Below are 14,660 nucleotides of genomic sequence, written 5' to 3'. Positions count from 1 at the left end.
ATTTTTTAATACTTTAATATAGTTACAGTGTAGTTAAATACTTCGACTGACATGAGTTGGTATAGGAAAAGTAGAGTGTACATACATTATTTTTTTCACTACTACAGTTCCATATAAAATTGTAGAAATTTAAAAACTCTGACTGATGGACCAAATAATCTCCAAGCTCCCCTTACTCTTCCTATTGCGTGACGTAATTTGTGAATAACCCCTTACTTTATTTAAAAGCCATTGCCTTAGAAATTTTTTTTTAAAATTTTTTTATTTAGGTGCCCCAAGAAGTCCTTACGGTCTTATCACAGAGCACCGCGGATGAGCCTTTAATTGGAAGTTCACGCCTTCTGCCTAACTGATGTTGCAAAACTTGCCCAGAGGTGGGGTATGAACGATCCTTTGTTTCTGAGGCAAGTGCGCAATCAATGCGCCACAAACGCCAAATATTGACAAAATGGGCAAGTTCTGTAAAGGATGTCTTCAAATTCTCTTTTATTTTAGATACTTTCAGAAAATAATAAAATTAGGTAACTGGTCAATTTTTTTTGGAAAAATCCTATTTATTGCGAAGATATTGGGTCCCAAAAATTGTCCTATTTTGTTAAAATATTCTTGCATGTTGCGCCATTGCTTCATTAAGGGGCAATTCTAGCAACATAAATTTGAGAGACATGTTTTTTTTTATTTTTCTGCTTCTCAGGTTCTATAGTAAAAGTGAAAAATGAAAATGTTTACACTTTTTGTTGTTAAGAAAAAATTTCAAATATTGAAACTGCGATATTGAAATTTTACCCTTACTTTGAGCGTTATTATCTCCTAAGGCAATTACTTGCAAATAATTTCCTTAAGTGTTTTAAAAAGCCACAAAGGCTTACAAAAATCATATAAAAAAGTCATGTATATGCAAGGGCTGGGTTAAAGCAATCTGCCAAAAAAATAATTTTTGCGGTTAATGCGCTTTGTCAGATTATTAATGCGTTTTTGCTATGCTTTCGCTTTGCTAGATAACCCATTACGTGGTCTTAAGTCTGCCAAAAAAAGTATAAGTTTTTAGTTTCCCTTATACACCCATCTTTCAACATGTGAAAAAAAATCCATGTGCTCAAGGGATAAAAGCCTACAGAAGTCATTAGATCTGTAAAAAAGTTATTTTAAAAAACAAGCTTTTAGCTATTTCAATCAGAGAAAATATCGTTAAACATCAAACACTTAACAATGATATAAATTTCAGATGAACGTTTTTAATAAAAATAATAGGAAAAATACCTTTTTATCAACAAAATAAAATCTCAAAGAAGATTATTAATGGTCAATCTGAATTATCATGTTGTCAATGTCATCTTTAAGAGAGAATAGTTTCCCCTTTGATTGGTCGGTGTTGATGCATCAATTCTACAAACCACATTAAGAGATGAAAATTTCTTTTATATTAAGAGAGAAGAATTTCTTTGGTTGGCCGTTTGAAACAGCTTTCGCTAATAAAGAATAATTTTAAAATGCTTTAAAATATATAATAGGACTTTTTAAAAAAGTGCAATTTAAAATTATAAAAATTAAATATCTTTATTTAATTTTTTTAAAACAATGAGCTTTTTATTTATGTCCTCGCTTAGATACAGTTTCAATTTTTTTAAATGAAATTGCTGATGATTACAAATTGTAAAATTTTGTGCGTATAAGTGGAAATGTTTTAATAACATCAGTAGAAACCAGGTCACGAAAACCAGGCTTGAACTAACTTCGTTCTTTTTTTTGTAAAATTTGTTTTGAGCAAATTTAAACAAAAAAATGTAATTGAGTTTTCGAGTCGCTTTTTAAATGGCTTTTTTACATTAAATTCAAACTACTGTAATTTATTTTAGTGAATCGATTAAAATACGTTTTAATATTATTTATTTAAGTCTTTTTTTTTGTTTTTATTTATTATTATCACTTACCGGTTATTTAAAAATTTTTACTCTACTCTAAAATTAAAAACGTCTGACAATTATAAATAGTGCCGCCGGGGTAGGAAGGCTACGAAAAGGACAGTTTCCAGGCGGCAGAGATCGAAGGGACGCCATATGAAAAGAAGGTACCTAAAAAAGATAAAGTCCTTGTTCTGTAATCTAGGGAAATTTTGCTAAATAAGGGCGCCAATCAGGGTTGCTGTCCAGGCGGCATGACGGCTAAATAAATATTTCAAAGACTACGGAGCAACTTCTCTTATTCTAACAAATGCCCTTAAAATAATTATTTAACTTAAAAATCTAACATACACACACACAAAATAATTTTGTCCAGTTTTAAAGCCACCACCGCTGTAATTTCATTCTGTTAATATAAGCTGCCTCTACCATAGAATTCGACTCAGTTAAAAAAAAAGCGTGGTTTTCTGATAGCATGGGTTTTTCTAACAATGCATTTTGAAAAAATGATTCAGCACAACAAATTTGTGTACTGAACTTGTGAGTTCTATACACTTCTATAAACACGTAATTTTTGGGAAATAGTTGGTGCAGTATAATTTTTGCAAGTTGAACTAAAAGGTTTAACAACTTGAAGTAGAGTATGAAATCGCAAGTTTGTGTATTTCCATGTTTTACCTTTACAAATTAGAAGTTTTTTCTCCAATGTGGAGAAATTTGTGAAGTATTTCCAATGTGGAGATTTTAAGGAAGAATTGTTTTGCTTTGCAAACTTTATAAAGGGCTTCTAAGTATATCCTTCCATGATAAGGTGATGCATATCGAACTTGGCGTAAAGATTTTTTAAATAAGAAAAATCATTTTTAACTTTAGCCAAAACAGCATTAGCAAGACAGAGCACATTTACTAGAGTTCGCTAACATCTATGTACAGCAATAAAATGGATTTTATCATTTTCATGAAAAAAAAAAGATATCAACATTTTTTTTGGATTTCACAGAATTTGGCAAAAGCTGGCAAAAATTTTTGACAAAAATCTTTCACCCACAATCTAGTTTTTTCATCAAGTTGCTCAAAAGCCATTATTTTTGTAATATTTTTCTATGCATCACGATTTATAGGCTTCAGCATCTTCTATAATCGCATTTAAATCATGTAGAAGATTTTCATTTTCCATTCCTGCAACTAATTTATGAACCTAGTTATGAACCTTGATTGCATTGTTCATTGTCAATGACTATGGTAGACTAATTTAAGTCTAGATCTATATTTGAAAAGGGAAAAGTAGTAGCGTGACTATACAAAGTGCAATTTTCACTACATTTAGAAGGATAATTACTCTTCAGATACCTTTTACCTTTTTCAAGGAGCTAAGTAACATTTTTATACTTCCACTTCTCAGAAATGGCAATCAAATTTTGGAATCCATTTATTACTAGAGCCTATTGTAAAGCACTTTGTTACATCAAAAAAAGCTTAGAAAGTAATTTTTATAAAACACTCTTGTACAGGTACATTAAAAAAATTTCTTATGTAAAAATAATTGCAGTGCAAATTATTAAAGGTGTAAAGTAGCTGTTGCTAAACATATCTACACCATTGCTAGTGTATTTGGTTAGTTAAAAATTTGAAAAATTATTATCACCTGATTAATTATCACCTGAGCACATTTCCACCTTTTTTTTATCATATGAACACACTTTCTAATTCTGAGTGCCAACAGGGCAGTAGAATTAAAACTATTGTCTCCCTGCATTGGGATTCTACTTGGTCTTCTCTAATAATTGCTTTGATAACAAAAAGACTTGAAAAATTTATATTATTTAAAAAATGAGGTTGAAAAAGTTTTCTAAATAAAAACACCCACATTTTAAGATCTACGCTGTCACCTCAATTGAATTAGAGTTAAAGACTAAATTTGTTTAAAGATAGAATGAAGAGCTTATCTGCTTTGCATATAAAAAAACTCCAACTGTGCCATTGTGTCAAAATCTTTGTTACTAAACACATTGAAAATAAAATTTTCAAATCAAATTTTTGAAATGTGTGGAATAGAACATAATTTGAAGAACTGAATATATTTTTTTCAAAATCCAATTATGTATTGAATTAAAACTTTAGTAACTTGGTATATAATACCATGGTATATATAGTTGAATATATAATATTATATTATAATATATAATTTATTAAATGGTACTATAAGACATTTTGTAATATATAATACTATATTATAGTATAATATATATAATTTACACTACTTACATTAAAATATTTTATACTCATTTTTTACTTGAAGGTTTATTCTATTACAAGAGCTATTGCACTTTCATTTCGTTGCGTGGCAAAAGATCTTCGAAAAATTGAATGTGGAATTGATGACCGTTGGTCTCATTCTGAAGAGACGTTACGCTACTTGCGAATCAGATCTGATACAACTGATACAACTAGAGACTTGAGAATATTTCTCGAAGACATAATAAATCAGGAATTCTTCCCACTTTGAAATCAGAAGATCATTTAGATTTATATGAAGCAGGATCACAAAATGATGCGAGCTGTTTAAATCATTCTGAGGCAAATAATTAGATTATTATTATTAATATATAAAATATATTGATAATATAATTGGATAATAATAATAATAATATAAAATTTATATATATATATATATATATATATATATATATATATATATATATATATATATATATATATATATATATATATATATATATATATATATATACTACTACCAAGAGCTGCTTTAATTTGCTTGCTAAATTCAAAAGTTAAAAACACCATATTCATTGGCATTTATTTACTTAATTAAATTTTCTAAATGGATATTAATTATTTACAAATTGTAAGGAAATGCACTTTTAGTGCAAACAAGTTGTGCAACATTTGAATCTTGTTATTTTTATTAATCAAATTTAAGTTAAGTATAAGTTACTGAAAATTACATTATGTGAAAAATTTTTTTGGCATTACACACTGTTATGCATACATACGGAAAAAAATTATTAGAAATATTTTCTTAACTTTTCTTATTTTCTTTACCTGAAAAGATGTCTGGGTTAAAGTTAGAATTTCAAAAGTTAACAAATTATATTAGGACAGTGCCGTTAATTAAAGATCTTAGTAAAAAATAGTTTGTAACTAAATTTTATTTTGCATTTTGCATGATGTTGCTAATAACTATTCTGTATAAAAGTGGTTTTAGAAAAATTTAATTAACTTTTAAATGTAATGAACTATAAATCTAGCTAAATGATATTTTCAAAATAAATATCTGAGCTAGAGTAAATCAGTATTATCCAATCTAAGCATCCACGTAAACATGGTAATGATGATTAGTATCTTAGTATTGATTTAACCTAATGACATCTTTTCCCTCTTTTTTTTCTTTCAAAAAAAGTATGTTTTTTTTTATCTTGATAAAACCTCATTTGAATATACAATAAAGTTGTAAAAACTAAATATAAGTTTTTATATTTTCTAAGATTTTCTCGATGTAAATGTGACATAATAAAATATGAGTTTACTTATAGGAGTCTGTTCATAAGACATCAAGCTCAATTGATGATGTTTACCAATCAACTTCTTATGACACAGATTTCAGTGATCGTCCTGTATCAGATGACGAGTCTGATACTTTTACTAGTTGTAATGGGTATAGTTATTACTTTTATTGTTTAAAAATTTTATTATAATGATATTTTTTTTAAATAGAAAGAAATTAAAAAGAGGTTGTTTGTAAATATCATCAAATTTAGATTTGAAGATCTTTTTGCACAAACCTTAAGAGCTATTAAAAGGTGAGATATTTTTAAAATAAGTTTTATGTTTGTAACAGGAATGCTTAAGTCTTTTGATTTTTTATAGCAGATGTATTTGAAAACAGTCAATGCATTTGTAGACTTTGGAAAAAAGTGCTTCTATTTTTTATTTAATTTTTATAATTTTTTCCATTATTTATTATATATTTTTTGTTTTATTTGCTTGTTTTCACGTCACTCAGTGTTGATAATAGTTATAAAAAATATTTTATTTAATTTTAGAAAATCCCAGTTTTAAACAAAAATTAAACATGGTAAACATGGATCAAATTTAAATAGTTAAGTTAAATATTAGTTAACAAATAAAAAAGTTTTTTAACATTTGTTATTGAGATAGTTGTTACTAATAGTCATTATAATGTGTTAGTAAATCACTTGGCTCTCAGTCAAGAGTTTTGAGGTTTAAATCCTCTGGAAATAGTGGAAGTTTTTCTGTGTGGCGGCTTTGTTTAACAAGATTCGTGATTTGGAGTTTAACAAGGTTCGTGTTTTGGAGTTTAACAAGGTTTGTGTTTTGGAGTTTAACAAGGTTTGTGTTATGAAGTTTAAGGTTAAACAAAAGTTGCAAATGAAAATAAGTAATAAAAATAATAAAAAATTGAGAAGCATCCTTTATGGTAGTAGCCCTGCCGATTTTTGGGGAGGTGATTTGAAAAAAAAGTATATATAAACAAATAGTTTTTAAATTGATTTAAATAACTTTTTTGCATTTTTACTAGTGTATTAAAAAGAAAAGAAAAAAGAATACGTTATTATTTGTATAATAAATTTGAGACAAAATTATGAAAAACACCAAAATCTGGTATTGTAGCTAAACATTAAAACTACATTGAAATATATCTTTTGACTTGCTTCATTTGGTTTGGTGTTGAAAACTTTCTTACTCTGAATATCCAAAATCTGGTAAATTTTGCTGTTAATAGGTTTTTACTGTTACTTGTTTAACTGCACTACTGGTGATTTACAGTGAATGATAGCAAAAAGTATATATTCTGTGTCTACACTAAAGTTATATTTGTGCATACAAAAATGTTATTTCAATTTGTATTTCCTACCACATCTTTTACTAAAATACATACAACAAGACAACAGTGTATAAATTTTATTAAGGCTGATAATAATTTTTTATTTACCTTTCTATGCCATTATAGTTTGTTTTGCCACAAAACATGCAAAAAGACATAATATAGATATATATATATATATAGTTTGTTTTGTCACAAAACATGCAAAAAGATATAACATAAATGTATAGTTTTCTTTATATTATTAAGCAATTGAACAAGCAAAAAAAAAAAACTTTTAGACAAATAAGTAAAAATAACTAGTTTATGATTATAATGATTTCCCAAAAATTGAAAGTTTTTACAGATAACTGTAAAAACTCACAACTTTTTTTGGGAATTTTCAAAAAACAATATTTTGTGCTTTGCAACCTTGCAATATATAAATAAAAATTTTTAACAAGTTAAAGTATTATTTAAATTTTCAAAGCTTTATACTAACTACTGACATTATGAACTCTACTTTTATACTAACTACTGACATTATGAACTTTATACTAACTACTGACATTATGAACTTTATACTAACTACTGACATTATGAACTTTTAGTACTGCATACTAGTATACCAATCTAAATAAAGTTTTTTTTTTAAGGATGATGAATAGTTTAATGTTTTGATAGATATTTAAATAAAACAAAATTTCATGAGTTTCTACAAGATTCAGATGCACCTGATGTATTTTGAACAATATACTAGAAAACACAATAGAGATTTTCAACTTTAAAAGTTTTGTAAAATTTGATAAAATTGCAACTGTTTTAGTAATACTTGCATTCATTTGTTTTGTATTTGTTATTTTGTTGTTGTTTGTGTAGTTATTATTTTGGTAGTTTTTTCTCTGCTACTTTATTTTAGATACTTATTTTTGTATAGCGTTTTTGTAATAACCCTTTTTTTAAAAAAACTTTCTTTACTCTCTTTATACTCTGTGACATTAAGTTTAGAGCTATATTTACTCTCTTTATACTCTGTGACATCAAGTTGCTATATTTGGTGTTAGAGTTTAGAGTATTTAAATAAATTTCTTATTCAATAAGAAGCTGTTTTCTTACTTTAGAAACACACTAAAGGTAAAACAGAAGTTTTACCTTTAGTGTGTTTTCTTTTTTTATAAGACATACCTATCTACCTAAATTGTTTGCTTTGTTTTTTCTTTGTATTCAAACTAAGAGTTCTTTTGATGTATATAGCAAAATAGTTGGGTTAGGTGAAGATACATTTATATACATTTTTTGCTTCAACATGGCGTCAAGACTTTGATTCTCCATTTTCTTTTAATAGTGTAGTTTGATTAAAACTTTTATCAAAATCTTTTAATAAAATTTTTTTTATTTGTGATTTTTTTTGGTTAATGTCAATATTTTTATCAACTTTCATTGATTAGGGATTTTTCATTAACTTTTGTTTATTGAGAATCCTTTATTAACTTCTATTGAAAAGGGATTCTTCATTAGTTTCCATTTAATGAATGCTTCATTAATTTTGATTGAATAGGAATTATTTATAAACATTTTTTTTTGGGTGAAAGTTTGTGTGAAGATTTATTTGACAGTTTTTTGAACAATTTTTATTCTATGACCTATACCGTTCATTTGAATTCATACTTTACATTTGATTCATAAGTTAATTATTAAACAAACACATCTAAATTATCTTAACTTTTTATCTTTTGAATCTTAAATTAGTCTCAGAAAAAGCATGTAGACTTACTCACATGTAGACTCTTTGTGAGACTAGTTTAAGATTAGCTTCATCTTTGTTTATCCTTTGATTTCCAAAGAAACTGATAAATATATATATATATATATATATATATATATATATATATATATATATATATATATATATATATATATATATATATATATATATATAAGTACATGTGTATTATTTCACCTATTTGTTGCTTATTGCACTGAATGGCCTGGCTACAGTACCACTAACTATGCTGGCATAAAAAACTTAAAACTTTTTTTTTACTCTGGTATTTAAATTTTTGACAACCCACTTGCCTATTCTTCTTGATTTGTGACTTATCTCTGTCACTAGCTTGTGCTCTGTCAACCGTTTTTTTAAGTCTGTCAAATGTTTTCTTGCCATTTAACTATCTTCTTTGCTTTTGTTCTAATTTCAATAGTGGTTTGCATCTCTGTTGTAGTGAACTTTTGCTAAGTTCTAATTTCAATAGTGGTTTGCATCTCTGTTGTAGTGAACTTGAAAAAATTTTATTCAAAAGTTTGTTATAAATAATATATTATATTTTAAAATAGTTCAAGTTTTACAAAAGATGAAAAATTTTAATGTAATATCATTTATCTAAGAACTTTGTACTTTTTATTAATTTACTCAATTTTTAATTTTCATTTTTGTTAATAATCAACTTCTTTTGACTTCCTACATCTTGTGCCTCTTTTTTTAACGAGTATATTTTTAGGTTAACTTCATATCAAACATGCTACTGTGAATGGGAATTGTCACTATCCCATTGCAACATAAGTTATTAACCACCCCAATACATATCATTATTATATATCACCATTATAATAATCATTATTATTAATTACATTAACACTTTTATCTTTTCTAAAACATAGATACTATAGTAACTAACATTGATGCTACAGTAAAATTTGATGTTGACATGGTTAACATTTGTATCACTCTAGCTCACAGTGTAAGAAATAATGCTAAAATATATTATTTACATATAATTATTTATTTTTCTTTTTTAAAACATATTTGGCCTAAATGTTGTTTTTAAAAGATGTTTATAAATAAAGAGTTAAACTCAAAAGTATTTTCTTTTAGACATGATTTGTACCATGTTTCTAAGTTCTTTGATAAAGATGCTTTGCTCACTGCACTTGATAAAAGATGCCATAGTCTTTTGCATTATGCTGTTAAAGCAGATGATGGAAAAATTGTGGAACTGTTATTAAAAAGGTTTTAAATTATCAATTAGTGAATACTAAAAAAATATTGTATATTTATTTATTTTTGTTTGTTGGTTTATTTCATTATTCTTTATCTAATTTAAATAAAACTTGTTGATATACTATTTAGGTATATCAACGGTAGTGGTGGCAGCGGTAGTGGTGTAGTGGTAAAGCGCTCGTTTTACCACTACATAGCAAGAGGTTCCGAGTTCGATCCCCACCATGTCCCTGGTAGTACCGCGCTCAACTTATTTTCTCTGCGCAGCGGCCTTGTTCGTCAATGTTCGTGTTTTGGAGTTATAGATTTGTGAAAGGGTTATAACCACTATTAAGTAACCTCCTCATTTGTAGTGGCCTTTTCGGCCTTTTCGGAGGTGAATAACAAAAAAAAAATTTTTTTTGATACAAGATTTGAATAGGCAGTATTTATGCGTGAAGGTGATTGATTATGGCAAAAAAATAATTATTTTTTTGTTAAAATAGATCTCTGAAGTACTTAATGAATGATTACTTCACATTTGAAGTTGCCTAAGATTAATATTCATGATATTATTCATCAAGTCAATAGATGGCATCAATCCAAGAAAGTCATGTAGAAGACCAAGAGCACTCCAAAAACCAACAACTTGGTGAGGGGCAATTCTAGACCTTTTTTGACAGCGTAGAATGTGTTTGAGGACTAATTTAGGTGCCACCCTTATTTCAATATAAACTACTTAACATAATTTATATTATATAAATGTGTATATACAAAAAAGGTGATTTGCAGGGCCCTAATATATACATATACATATATATATATATATATATATATATATATATATATATATATATATATATATATATATATATATATATATATATATATATATATATATATATATATATATATATATATATATATATATATATATATATATATATATATATATATATATATATATATATATATAATAATGTTATTTCTAAAATGTAATTATAGTATTGTTTTTATGCAGAATGAAATAGGTAAATCAATGGGTAAATAAAAGAACAATTAAATAAAAAAAAGCATTTTCCACAGACTGTAGAATGAAGACTCATAAGGTATGGCTGAGATGGTGTAGTTAGTTTGTTATTGATTGTAGTGGCACCGACATAGATTTTAATGGCTTAGATGATGATAGCTTAGCTTGAGATGACAGTGTTTCAAACATATTACATTCACCAAAAAGCTAATTGTCAGCGTGACTTGCTTTTCAATGTATGGTTTTTTCTTTGCATGATAGTTTTTTTGAGGTAGAAATTATATTTGAATAGACTTTATCATAATCAAATAATCAAGTTTGGCTTTCAGGAATTTTATGCCCATTTTTAAAAAAAAAGAGAAACAAAGTTATTATGTGCCAAGGATTTGAAACTTTTTTTGAATTAAAATTATGCATCATTCAGAAAAAGATTCTCTATAATATTATCAAAAAATATAAAATGTTATCTTAATGAATAAGCAAAAGAATTTTCATAACTATTTTATTCTATCATCTATTTCTATCCTCTATATTTTTTATTTCATTCAATTTTTTTTTACTCTATAGTTTTTTTCATTTTATTTATTTTCTAAATAAATAATCTAAAAAAGTTTTTTTCTTTAAATAAATTTATTTATTTATTAAATGTGTACATAAATAATGCATATACAAAAGTTATTGCATCAATTTAAACTTTATTCAGCTAATTAAGATAAATAGTTGCAAAGATTGTAAAGATGTAGTCATTAAGATTGGTAAGATGCAACAACCAAAGATGTAGTCATTAAAATTGGTAAGATGCAACCACCAAAGATGTAGTCATTAAGATTAGTAAGATGCAACCACCAAAGATGTAGTCATTAAGATTAGTAAGATGCAACCACCAAAGATGTAGTCATTAAGGATACTTGGTAAGATGCAACCACCAAAGATGTAGTCATTAAGATTGGTTAGATGCAACCACCAAAGATGTAGTCATTAGATAGGCAAGATGCAACCACCAAAGATGTAGTCATTAATTTAAACATTCAAGTTGTAGTAAATTCAGGATGTCAATTTTTTTTTTGTAACTAGTAAATGAATAAATTTTATTAATTTTAAATTTTGCTTTTTTTAATCACCCTTTAAACACAATAAAACTTTTTTTCTAAAAGTTATAAAAGGAGTAAACAAATTGTTGTTTACACATTTTATAATTCCTGTGGTCTCTTCTTTAAATTTTTTGGCGAAGAGGCAAAAGTGCAGCATAAGGGTACTGCCCCCCAAATTATTTTACTAGAGTATCCTCTAATGGTATGTCATTTGGCTGTGACATATAGATTTCAAGTTCACAAGTTCTTACTCTACTACCTCCTAGTGTGAATGTGGAGTTAGAAGTTTGCCAAGGACCTTATTCTTAATTGTGCTGCTTTAAAGATTTTTTCTCAAAGAAACATTTGTGATTACCTCAGGTTTTGCAAAAAACACAATGATTGGACTATTAAAATGTAGCAATATGTCATGTTCTCACTTAACTCATGCTTTATTACAATGCAGCTTCTGTTAAGCAGTGTCCAGCAACTATGATTTAGGGTTCAATCACTGCCACCTAGACCATTCATTTTGAGTATTTGAATACTTGATATTATATTTGCATGCTTGATGACTATTTGATATTTGAATATTTTGTTCAAAATATTTAAGTAATTTTTTTAATGAAAATATATGTTAAGCGTTACAGCAAAATATAATGTAGATTTTAAAATTAAAAAGAAAATATTGTTAATAAAAAGAATTAAAAAAAAAAGAAAAATAAAGTTCTCAACCTTTTTATACAGCTTTTATACAGAGAAACAAAAATATTTGCTATGGTTTTTATTTTGTGTTGCAAGTTTTAGTTGGTTTTTAAAACACAGTCAGTTGTTCAAGTTGTTTATAAATGTTCTTAAATTTTAAAAATATATAAGTGTTAAATAATCATAATTAATAGTTGAAATTGTTCCATAATTTTTATTTATTTTAATAATAAAAATATTTTCTGATAAAAATGCAGCTTGTGGTTGCATAATTTAAAGTAGAAGTTTTTTTCACCAACGTTTTTTCATTTAAAAATAAAAAAAACGTTGGTGAAGCCACATGAGGTAAGTGCAACACAAGCATAAATGGAAAAGTTCAACTGATATGATTAACCATTATAACATTAATCAATTATAACAACATACTGATATCTAAATCAGGATCAATTATAAGTTACGAAGAAAACAGGTCTTCAAAGATGATTGAATACTAACAAGAACTGTTTAGCAATTAGCTGTAAAAGAATCTTTAAATAAAATATTGTCAAATGTTGCAGCTGTTGATGGAATGGTGATCAATGAGTAATGCAATGGAATGGAATGGTGGAACGGAATAGAATGAGTAATGGAATGGAATGGTGAGCAATGAGTAAATCTCAAGCTATTGCTGGTCACCTGTAACAGAAAAGGATAGAAAATGCTAAAAAGTAAGACTATTAATTCAAAGTACATTAACAGCTGTTATAAAGAAAAATATACTGAATCTCATGAAATTTTGGAAACTTTAAAAAATGGAAATTTGTAAAAATGTGTAAATTTAAAATTATGGTAGATGAATAAAAAGGTTGCACTATTTTACGTTATGTAAACATATCAGCTCATGTACTTGGAATAGGTACAAATAGAGTTAAATGTTATGGTCTGGATTTGATTGGAATAATTAAGCAGGTAAATGCAGAAGTAGTTAAACATTTGGTTGAAGCTTAGTTGGCAGCTAAAATATGATGCTATTGCATCAACTAATGACACAGCAACCATCAAGAAAAAATAAGGTAATATGTAAGGTGCTTTAAATCAGCTTTGCCATAATTGCACGCTGCATTTAGCAGTAATGAATTGTATTTTGAAGTGTATAATGAAGAAAATATGTTATGACATTGAATACTGATTTCATGATATTGAATACTGATTTAATGAAAAATCTCTGTTGAAAAAAGAATTTCTTCTATTAGATTCTTTAAAAAAATGTTGTTTAAGAGTAATACAAAATGTTTAACATTTCTAACAGAAAAATATAATAAGAAAATCAGATTTTTAATAAATGAAAATATAATCCCATTTTTAACAGATGAAAATGTAAAAAAAGTATTTTCGTTTGTTAAGTATTACTTTAATAAACTTTTTTGTTTGAATAACAACTTTTAATGACTTTAATGTGTTAAGGAATAGCATGATGGCTTTTAAAAACAATGTTGTTTTTAATTTTATTCAAAGAATATTTAAAAAGTAATCCAATTTATTTATCTCACGAATCTTTTACGTATAAATAGTAGTTTCTTTGAATAGAATAAATTTTTTTCTGATTTGCATCTATTTTTGATTATCTAAAAGTATTGCAACAAAGTAACACCATGCAGTACAACACAAATAAGTAACATGATTGCCTGAAACAATGTGACTAACTTTCATTGAATTCATGGAGATTACTTTTAATGAGTTTGAGTAAGTTTTCTGTTTCTCTTTACTTTGCTCTTATTTGCTATATCTTTGTGCTTTAACTTAATAAGCAACAGTATTAATAATATAATGACAACAATAACAAAATTTATGTAATGACATCAATAAAAGTATTAATAATAAAAATAGAAAAAAAAATGTAACTAAAAAGTTAGAATAAAAATTAGAAACATTTATACATATATATATATATATATATATATATATATATATATATATATATATATATATATATATATATATATATATATATATATATATATATATATATATATATACTGAGGCATATTCGTTTAGACGCATCAATTTTTTTCTCTTTGACTTAATTTTTTTCTATGAATTGTCAATTGATATGCATGCAAGTTATTATCACAAATAATTGTTGTGTTGTGGG

The 14,660-nt window shown here is 26.3% G+C and overlaps 1 long non-coding RNA gene across 1 annotated transcript; it reads left to right on the top strand.

Annotated features, from left to right (window-relative positions):
* The first annotated feature begins 4,358 nt into the window (after window positions 1-4,358).
* Window positions 4,359-9,769, top strand: LOC136085076 (uncharacterized). Its single transcript, XR_010641054.1, has 4 exons — window positions 4,359-4,478; window positions 5,456-5,577; window positions 5,681-5,722; window positions 9,620-9,769. It is a non-coding gene; the product is annotated as an uncharacterized LOC136085076 (long non-coding RNA).
* Window positions 9,770-14,660: the final 4,891 nt, after the last annotated feature.

This window comes from Hydra vulgaris, chromosome 09 (genome assembly GCF_038396675.1).
Source record: "Hydra vulgaris chromosome 09, alternate assembly HydraT2T_AEP".
Lineage (NCBI taxonomy): Eukaryota > Metazoa > Cnidaria > Hydrozoa > Anthoathecata > Hydridae > Hydra > Hydra vulgaris.
This window is presented reverse-complemented; position numbering and strand designations above follow the sequence as displayed.